Source organism: Tribolium madens, unplaced genomic scaffold, assembly GCF_015345945.1.
Source record: "Tribolium madens isolate multiple individuals breed KSU strain unplaced genomic scaffold, Tmad_KSU_1.1 Scaffold_1;HRSCAF=32;Tcas5.2_LG8, whole genome shotgun sequence".
In the NCBI taxonomy this organism is placed as follows: Eukaryota; Metazoa; Arthropoda; class Insecta; order Coleoptera; family Tenebrionidae; genus Tribolium; species Tribolium madens.
In genome coordinates, this window is record NW_025400984.1 from 10,377,835 (window position 1) to 10,387,989 (window position 10,155).

General features: G+C 31.5%; 2 protein-coding genes across 4 annotated transcripts in view; one reads left to right on the plus strand and one right to left on the minus strand.

The window, feature by feature from the left end:
• The window catches only part of LOC123003606 (exocyst complex component 7), a 49,506-nt gene that overhangs the window by 17,646 nt on the left and 21,705 nt on the right, over positions 1–10,155 (plus strand). The gene's annotated exons all lie outside the window — the stretch shown is intronic.
• The window catches only part of LOC123003607 (protein rhomboid-like), a 45,558-nt gene that overhangs the window by 16,707 nt on the left and 18,696 nt on the right, over positions 1–10,155 (minus strand). The window contains exon 1 of one of the 3 annotated variants that reach the window (XM_044396476.1): positions 4,166–4,295. The exons of the other annotated variants lie outside the window; for them this stretch is intronic. The gene's annotated coding sequence lies outside the window, so the exon portion shown is untranslated. Of the gene's footprint in view, positions 1–4,165; positions 4,296–10,155 lie in introns of those variants that run through there. 3 annotated transcript variants of the gene reach the window in all.

The window sequence follows — 10,155 nt, forward strand, 5'->3', positions numbered from 1 at the left end:
TGATTTTTGACATCGACAACACTGACTAACTGTCTTCTGATCGGAGTGGCCCATGGTTTTGATATTAAGTTGGCAACATTGATTTTTGACATCTAGTAAACCATGACATCTTAATTTGGTAACACTGACTAACTGTCTTCTGATCAAAGTGGCCTATTTCTTTGAAGTTAAGTTGACAAATGTCACAGTTTTGTAATCAATTCTGATCAAAGTGGCCTATGAGTTTGAAATTAAGTTGGTAACATTGAATTGACCAGACGTAGAAGTTAAGTATGATTGTGCTTTTTGTCATGTAGTAGGCCATGTCATCTTAATTTGGCAACACTCACTGTCAAATACAAACACCACTGTTTTATTAGTCAATTTTGATCAGAAATTCAGTTGGTAACAGTCATAAATGACTGTCAAATACAAACGTTATAATTTTATAGTCAATTGTTATACATTTTCGAGGTTGAAGGTTTTCCCTTCACCAGAATCAATCTAACATCACTAATGATTCAGTGTTGCCAACTGAATTTGTCACAAGCCACTTTGACCAATGTGCAATTTTAATTCAGAAAAAAAATGTGGAAAAATTATTTTTAATATTTTTATAAAAAAAAAACAAAATTTGAAAAAACAACAATTTTCTTCAGTTTTCAAAGATACCTATACAGGGTGCGCCAGAACTCGCGCCCCAGAGAAAATTCTCAAGTAAGATAAGATACCAGGAACATGAAAAAAATGTTTAAAAAATTCTATCTGTCAAAAAATTTTGACATTTATTTTTTGACATTTGACATTTTTTTTATATCTATTTAAGGATACTGATGATCTTGTATATGTTTTTTTACAATTATTTAGTAAAGGGACAAAAATTTTGCCTATAAATTAACATTTTTTCCATGTTCCTGATATCTTACCTTATATGGTATTTTTCTCTGGGGCGCGAGTTCTGGCGCACCTGTATACAGGGTGATCAACAAAAACTATTTGAATTAGCAACATAATAAAAAGCATTGCTAATTGTTTTTTATTTTTAATATTGGCAACAGTGCAACTGGATACTGCTTGACAGATACTTGACGTAACAGGTTTGTAGGTTATGATTTTATACTAATTTAAGTTAAAAATTGAAGTGTCAAATAGTTCTGTGAGTGTCAAACTGTCAACAAAGGAAAGTTACTGTAGTTGTACCAATTAAAAATAAAATTCAGTAATGCCAACTCAAACTCAAACCTTGATAAAAATATGACACAGAAGAACTCTCCTAGAGTGAATTTTTTCTTTGTGACGAAAACTTTGCTCTTTTGAATTCTCGTTGCATTACTGTATTATAGACCAAACCCCTTGAAACTGAGTTGGCAACCTTGAATAATGTAGAGATTTGCCAATTTATACCTAAGTCAATGTTGCCAACTTTGTTTTAAAGTCAAAGGCCACTTTGCAATTTCGATAACTTGGCAACAGCAAATGAGAAAAATGTTAGTGCGTATTCTAAACCTCTATTTAATATTTTAGTTGTGAAATTTCCTGTAGAAAAGCGTGAAATTCGCATCGATTTATGTACAGTTGTGTGCCCAATCGTTCTAAACAAATGCCTATCAGAGCGCACCAAATCAAAGTAGGCCGATTATCGCGCTCTATTTGTCTACTCTCCTCTCTGTCGTGCATGTAGGAAGGTAGGTATATCCCGTGGGCCCTTTACTGGGCCGTGCCCGTGTGCTGCGTTAGTTACGACCTGGGTAGCGTGTCCGTGGGCGCGCCTTCGGAGAGGTGGTGCCCACGCGTCATCGCTACGTTCCCACGACACCACCAGAGGAGACTCACCTTGCGGATTTGCACCGGAGGTTAATGTCATCGTCGGACAGACGACGCGTCCAAAAATGGAAACGAGACACGACGACAGGGCTTAGGGGCGCCATAGCCCGGCTTTCGTGCTCCTCAATACGGACCTGGATAAGGGGTCTCACAAACGAACGGTGTGGAAATTTTATAATTACATAAATTGGTTTATTAAAAATAATTAGGGAATTTCTTGGGTAACAGTTTGCGTAATTGATTTGCTTTTAAAACTACACGAAATACTACCCCCACAATCGATAAATTACCCAATTAATCCAGTTAGCATTTGCGAAACGTCACATTTTGTATTTGACAGTCAATGTTGCCAAATTAAGATTTTTTGATAATCATCACAATTGCGGTCACTTCTGTCGTTATTTTTTAGTGTTGCCAACTTAATTTTGAAGGCATAAGCCATTTTGATCACTCATCGGAAATGAATGACAATAAAATTGTGATTGTAAGTGACAATCATTGTTACCAAATTAAGATTTCTTGGCCTACTTGAATAATAATCATAATCATTTATTGTGGTCACTTCTGTCTATAGTTTAACTTAATTATTTCCAAGTCACAAGCCACTTTGATCACTCATCTATTTTTGTTTTGAATAAAATGGGGAAAGAATGATAATTGACTATAAAATTGTGACGTTTGTATTTGACAATCAATCTTGCCAAATTAAGATTTCTTGGCCAACTTGATAATAATCACAATCATTTATTGCGGTAATTTCTGTTTATAGTTTTCAGTGTTGCCAACTTAATTATTTTGAAGTCACAAGCCACTTTGATCACTCATCTATTTTTTTTTGTATAAAATGGGGGAAATGAATGACAATTGACGATAAAATTGTGACGTTTGTGTTTGACAATCAATGTTGCCAAATTAAGATTTCTTGGTCGAATTGATAATAATCACAATCATTTGCGGTCACTTCTGTCGTTATTTTTTAGTGTTACCAACTTAATTTTGAAGTCACAAGCCACTTTGATCGCAATCATCGTTTTTTTTTATAAAAGGGGAGACTATTGCTCAGAAATGAATGACAATTGACTATAAAATTGTGACGTTTATATTTGACAAACAATTAAGATTTTTTGGCCTACTTGATAATAATCATAATCATTTATTGTTGTCATTTCTGTCTATAGTTTTCAGTGTTGCCAACTTAATTAATTCGAAGTCACAAGCCACTTTGATCATTCATCTATGTTTTTTTTTTGTATAAAATGGGGGAAATGAATGACAATTGACGATAAAATTTGTGACGTTTGTGTTTGACAATCAATGTTGCCAAATTAAGAATTCTTGGTCGAATTGATAATAATCACAATCATTTGCGGTCACTTCTGTCGTTATTTTTTAGTGTTACCAACTTAATTTTGAAGTCACAAGCCAATTTGATCACTCATCTTTTTTATTATAAAAAAGGGGAGACAATTGCTCAGAAATGAATGACAATTGTTAATGTTGCCAAATTAACACTTCTTGGCCTACTTGATAGTAATCACAATCATTTGCGGTCACTTCTGTCTATAGTTTTCAGTGTTGCCACCTTAATTATTTTGAAGTCACAAGCCACTTTGATCAATCATCCACTTATTTTTTTTCTATAAAATGGGGGAAATAAATGACAATTAACGATAAAATTGTGACGTTTGTATTTGACAATCAATGTTGCCAAATTAACATTTCTTGGCGTACTATTAGTCACAATCAAGCGGTCACTTGTGTCATTTTTCAATAGTGCCAACTTAATTTCGCAATCATAGGCCACTTTGGTCAGTTTTTTTCATATAGAAAAGAGTGTTTTGAAGCTTTTGAAGAGATTTGTATTGATTAGAAACGGTTAATTTTTGCTAATTTGGGCTTTCAAGTCTTCGACCCTTTCCACTTATCTCATTATGGGCAATTTTCGTCCCGAACTTTGCATTTGGTATAATTTTCGCGTGCTATGTCTCGGCACACTTTGAGACGCCCCAAACACGCAACCTTTCTTATCGATCGTTTTGAAATTCTCGCAAAAAGAGAGCCCCAACCTTGGCGCCACCGACGACGACCTTTCCCCCTATCGAATTACGCGACCGTTAACCGTAACGTAACGTAACGCATGAATCATAGCCGTCTAGATGTCATCATCATGATCGACCAGACAGGTTCCCACAAGTCGGCGACGTTTTCGAAGAAGGCTATGACGAAACGGAATTCCCAATAAAACAAATGACGAACATTTCCGTAATTTAATAGCCTCGACATCCGGGATTATCGATTGGTTTTATTTAACATCACGTCGGTTTTTTTTAAAACAATTTTAAGTGAAAAACACGAGACGTACCCATTTTTTGTCCCTCGTTGATAATTAATCCACAGCGAAACAAAAAACAACAAAACAAAACAAAGTCGGCTTGATTCAAACAAACGAACGACGCATACCATAGCCTACTGAGACCGCCGGTGCACTGACAATTCCTCCTGTCTTCGTCGATTATATCGCCCCCCTCCGATCTAATTCCGGTCACTGTCACAACAAACCTTCGCGATTGTAATCCTAAAAGTGTCACGGGTCGATTGTGGGTTTGCCGCTCGTGTCAAAATGGGTCTTGGAGTTGGGCCAATCACGTGGCGATTTGAACGGGAGTAGGGATTGGGGGGCGGGGTCGCTCTTTGATTTGTTCATTGGTTTTAATCAATCTGTATCGAAATTTGTGTTTTTTGCGGATGTCCGGCGTTAGTGTTTTGTTTAATTTTTTTCTTTTTTCACCAAGGGTGATGTGATTAGGAGTAACGATGCCGTTATTTTACGGGTCTAGGGTGGGCATGAAGCGTGACTTTGTTACGGGAGAGGAAATTTTAGAACAGAACTTTTGTAATAAAAGACGAAATCGATTATTTGACTTGAAACCCAAATAAATTTTTGACAAAAAAATTGGCTTTTTATTCATTTGGAAATTTCATGATATTATTAAATGTATATTATTAAATGTAATTCACATTAACGTGTGTTTTTTTGATAATTTGGAAAATCTATAGGTACATAAAAAATCTATTCCCCATAATATTATATTGTGATAAGGCACAGGGAGCATGAAAAAACATTTAAAAAACTCTATTTCTAAAAGTTTTGTATTTTTTTGACATTTGACTCGTTATTATACCGGCGATATTTCAACATGTTTTTTCAGGTTTGAAAGCCATAAGAATTGTTGCAATTCAAAATTATTATAGATGGAATTTTCTTCGCAAATTTTGAGACACCCTGTATATAAAAAATGAAAAACCAAGCCTTTTTACGTGTTCAGCAAGAGAAACTAAATGTTGTGAAACGTTAATTTTTTTTCTAGTTTATTAGAAAAAAAAAACACTTCTCATTCTAAGATAAAATTTTGGTCACTTCATTTTCTACATTATTTTAATACCTATTTAACAGTCCGTAATTAATAATTTATAATAATTTAAGGGTCGATTTTAATTCGAGATTAATTCGACATTTCGTATAAAGTAAATGACAACTGAATTCGAATTAATTTTAATTTAATTTTAATTCGCTTTCGATAAATTAGCCCTCAATAGGTATTTTAATTTGAGCATTTCCTACCTACCTAATTGCTTAATTAAACTCACAATACTATAATACATATTTGAAACAATTCTAAGGATTGTGTCAAATATTTTTTTTCATTTTTACCAAATATTTTACAAAATTTAAAAAAAAAACGTCAATTTTTTAGTCGCTGCTTATGAAAAGTTATCTTTTTTATTGATTAAAAGAAAACTTGTTGTTTTTTTGTGCACATATTCTTTTTCTTAATTAATTAAATAGATTTTCCTTCAAAAACTGTTATTACAGACATTTATTTTGAGCACGAGCAAAATTACAAAAAAATCTTTAGATTAGTCATTTTTTGGTTCTCTCATTTTTCTTCTTACAAAAGCCGCAACAGGAATTAAATTTTTACTAAATGTAATGTTAATTTCAGAAAATTAAAAATGGAAAAGGAATAGTTGAAATTGTAGGGTAAATCCGGGTGAAATGGACTTTGGGACTTGGAAAAAATGAAAAAAAAAATAAATAAAGATCTCAAGAAAATAGAGATGAGCCAAGCTACGACATCATTTATCATAACAAAATCAACATTTTGAAGTTAGTGAATTTATTTAAAAATATATATATTTTTTATTTTGTTACTTTTATAAGTTGTGTTATGAGAAAAAAACATTCGTGGTTTTAAATGAAATAAATTGAATTTTACAGTACATGTTTTTCAAAATGTGGTCATCTCTCCCGGAGTTACCCTATATAAAATTTTTGAAATAAAGCAAAATTTTTTGCAATGTCAGGAAGCATATTGATAGTACCAACCACACAATTTTTTTTATTTGAGAAGCGTTCAATTTAGAAACTTTTTTAGATTAGTCATTTTTTGCTTGTTATTTTTCTTCTTACAAGAAAACGCAACAGAGATTAAATTTTCATATAATTTAATGTTAATTTCAGAAAACTAAATGAAAGAGGAATATGTAGTCGAAACTGTAGGGTAAATACGGGAGGAATGGACTTTTGAACTAGGAAATAATGCAAAAAAATACAAAAAAGAATAAATGCAGAATATAAAGATGAGCGAAGCTACTACATCATATTATATCTAAATGTTGTTTTTTATTTTGTTACTTTTATAAGTTGTGTTATGAGAAAAAACATTCGTGGTTTTGAATGAAATAAATTGAATTTTACAGTATATGTTTTTGAAAACGTGGTCATCTCTCCCAGACTTACCCTATGTAATTTTTTTGAAATAAAACAAAATTTTTTGCAATGATATTATCAAATGTCAGGAAGCATATTGATAGTATCTACCGCATTTCGAATATTTTTTTAGATTAGTCATTTTTTTGCTTTTATTATTTTTCTTCTTACAAAAAAACGCAACAGGGATTAAATTTTCATTAAATTTAGTGTTAATTTCAGAAAATTAAATGCGGGAGAAATAGATTTTGAAACTTGAAAAAAATAATAAATGCAGAATATCAAGAAAATAGAGATGAGCGCAGTTACGACATTATTTATCAAATCAAAATCAACATTTTTGAAGTTAGTGAATTTATTTTAAAATAAAGTGTATTTTATTTTATTACTTTTATGTTATGAGAAAAAACATTCGTGGTTTTAATTGAAATAAATTGAATTTTACACTATATGTTTTTTAAAATGTGGTCATCTCTCCCGGACTTACCCTATATATTTTTTTTTAAATAACGCAAATTTTCTTGCAATGAAATTATTAGATGTCATTTGTATTTGAAAAGCGTTCAATTTAAAAAAAATCCATTTCCGGCCATTGCTTTCTCCCACGTTTCCTCCATTAGGTAAACCATTCCAATAAGCCATCATCTTATAGAAAGTTAATGTTTTCCAAACACAGCAACACAATAGAATTCCCTCGTCCGAATTGTAAAAATCCGCAAACTGTCTAGAAAGCACGTCTGGTCGCATTGACACCCATATTCGAAACGTGCCCCAATGTTATTTTTCCATTACCTCCCCTAACAAAAAACCAGCCGATTTTACAACACTTCGCCGTCCCGCATACTAATTTCCGCTTTTGATAAATTTTTCAGGATTATAAAAGACATCAGACGCCTGAAAATTCCTTCCCACCGATTGAGCCGTCATCGAAGCATAATTCAGTCTGGATTTCAGTGGTTGTTATGGTTTTTTGCTTGGGCTTGGTCAAAGAGAACACACACACACAGCCGCCCACGATAAATGATTATTTTATATATTCATTGTCTGAGTCATGTGGTGCCGGTCGCCGTGAGAACGTAGACACCATTCGGATGGTTTTTGTTTGTTTTTTTCACGAGCATCTAGATTTTTTTTTGATTTCGGATCGGTATCGGCGCTTTTCGGTTTGTTTTGATTTAGATTAAGGGGTGACGGTGGTAGGTAAATGGGGAGTCAAGGGTGGCTCTGACGCTGAGAAATGAGAGGAGTCGGGCGCGCAGTAGGCTTGTGTCAAGAAATTTTTAACAAAATACTGCTAATATGGGGAATTTTTGACCCTAAAGGGTGATCAAAGAGTATGGAACTCAGCGTTTTTTTTTTATTAAACTAAGTGCTTTTTATTATTTTATTTTTTTAGCATTTTTATAGTGTAGGTACTTTATCATTCATTAATTAGTTTTTTTCTGAAAGTATCTAAATAGTTAAGCAAAAAAACAAAAAAACATTTTGTCTCCATTTTCGGAATTCTATAACTTTAAAACTCGATATTTTGCCCTCAAATTGTGCATTTTGACAATCTGTACTGAATTTTTAATTCAGTTTTCAAAAACATCAAATTTCGTATTTAGTTTCCGGAATTTTAACTTAAATTTGAAATTCTGACTTCATGTCTGTGAATTTTGACGTAGTGTCCTGAAATACTGATTATTTGTTTGGAAATTCAGACTTTTGTTTTGTTTCTAATTTTGGAATATTTTTAGAACTGAAAATTCAGAAAATCTGTGAACTTTGATATTCTTTCTTGAAATTCCGAGTATTATTTTGAAAATTCAGTCTTTAAAATCATCAAATTTCCTGTTTATTTTCCAGAATTCCAATTTTAAGGCTCGAAATTCTGACTTCAAACCTGTGAATTTTGATGTAGTGTCCTGAAATTCTGATTTTTTAAAATTCGTTTTGAGAAACATCAAATTTCGTGTTTATTTTTCGGAATTATAACTTTAAAACTCGAATTTTGATGTTTTATCCTAAAATTTTCAAATTTTTTTTTGGAAATTCAGTCTTAAAAAAGATTAAATTTTGGCTTTTATTTTCGGAATTTTTACTTAAAACTTGATATTCTGATTTCAAATCTGTAAATTCTGACAATTGTTTCAAAAAGTCAGTKTTAAAACATTAAATTCTGACTTTAAAATTCGAAATCAAATTTGTGAATTTTGACGTTTTGTCCTGAAATTTCGGCTTTCATTTTCGGAATTCTAATTTTAAAACTCGCAATTCTGACTTCAAATCTGTAAATCTTGTTTTCTTTCCTTTAGAACTGAAAATGTGTACATTTTGATATTCTGCCTTGAAATTCCGAGTATTTTTTTGAAAATTCAGTCTTTAAAATCATGAAAATTTGTCTTTCATTTCCGAAATTCTGACCTTGAATTGTGCATTCTGAAATTGTGTACTGAAATTCGGACTATTTTTGAAATTTCAGTCTTTAAAAACATCAAATTTCGTATATAATTTCCGGAACTTTAGAACTCTAAACTCTGAAAATCTGTGAATTTTGTGCATTCTGTACTGAAATTCTGTTTTTTTAAATGCAGTTTTTTAATATCAAATTTCGTCTTTCATTTTCGGAATTCTAACTTTAAAACTCCAAATTCTGACTTCATCTGTTAATTTTGACGTAGTGTCCAGAAATTCTGATTATTTTTGTGGAAATTCAGTCTTTTGTTTTGTTTCCATTTTTGGAATTTTAACATTAGAACTGAAAATTCTGAAAATCTGTGAACTTTGATTTTCTGTTTCGAAATTCCAAGTATTTTTTTGAAAATTCAGTCTTTAAAATCATCAAATTTCGTGTTTATTTTTCGGAATTCTAACTAAAACTTGAATTTCCCATTTTCACGTTCTGTCCTGAAATTCTAAATATTTTTTTCGAAAATTAAATTTTTAAAATCATCCGATTTCTAGAATTCTAATTCTAAAACACGGAATTCTGACTTCAAACCTGTGAATTTTGACGTAGTGTCCTGAAATTATGTTTTTTTTTTAATTCGTCTTGAGAAACATCAAATTTTGTGTTTATTTTTCGGAATTCTAACTTCAAAACTCGAAATCAATTTGTGAATTTTTCTTTATTCTATTGGAAATTCAGTCTTTAAAAAGATTAAATTGCGGCTTTCATTTTCGGAATTCTGACTACTTTTTGCACAAAYCAACTTTTCAGCATAATAGGTTTAAGAATAACATTGGAAATATTTTTTCAGCGAATTAATATACATTAATTAATATTTATTATAAGGAATACTTGAAAATATCTGAAAAAAATTACATGCACAGAAAAAACACAGTGATTTATTAGTCTGAAATTTAGACCTCTAATTATGCATTCTGAAATTCTGACAATTTTTGGAAATTCAGTCTTTCGTTTGAACTCTAAACTCTGAATTCTGAATATTTTTTTGAAAATTCAGTTTTTAAAATCACCAAATTTCCTGATTATTTTTCGGAATTCTAACTTTAAAACTCGATATTCTGACCTCAAATTGTGCATTTTAACAATCTGTACTGAAATTTTGACTATTTTTTAATTCAGTTTTCAAAAA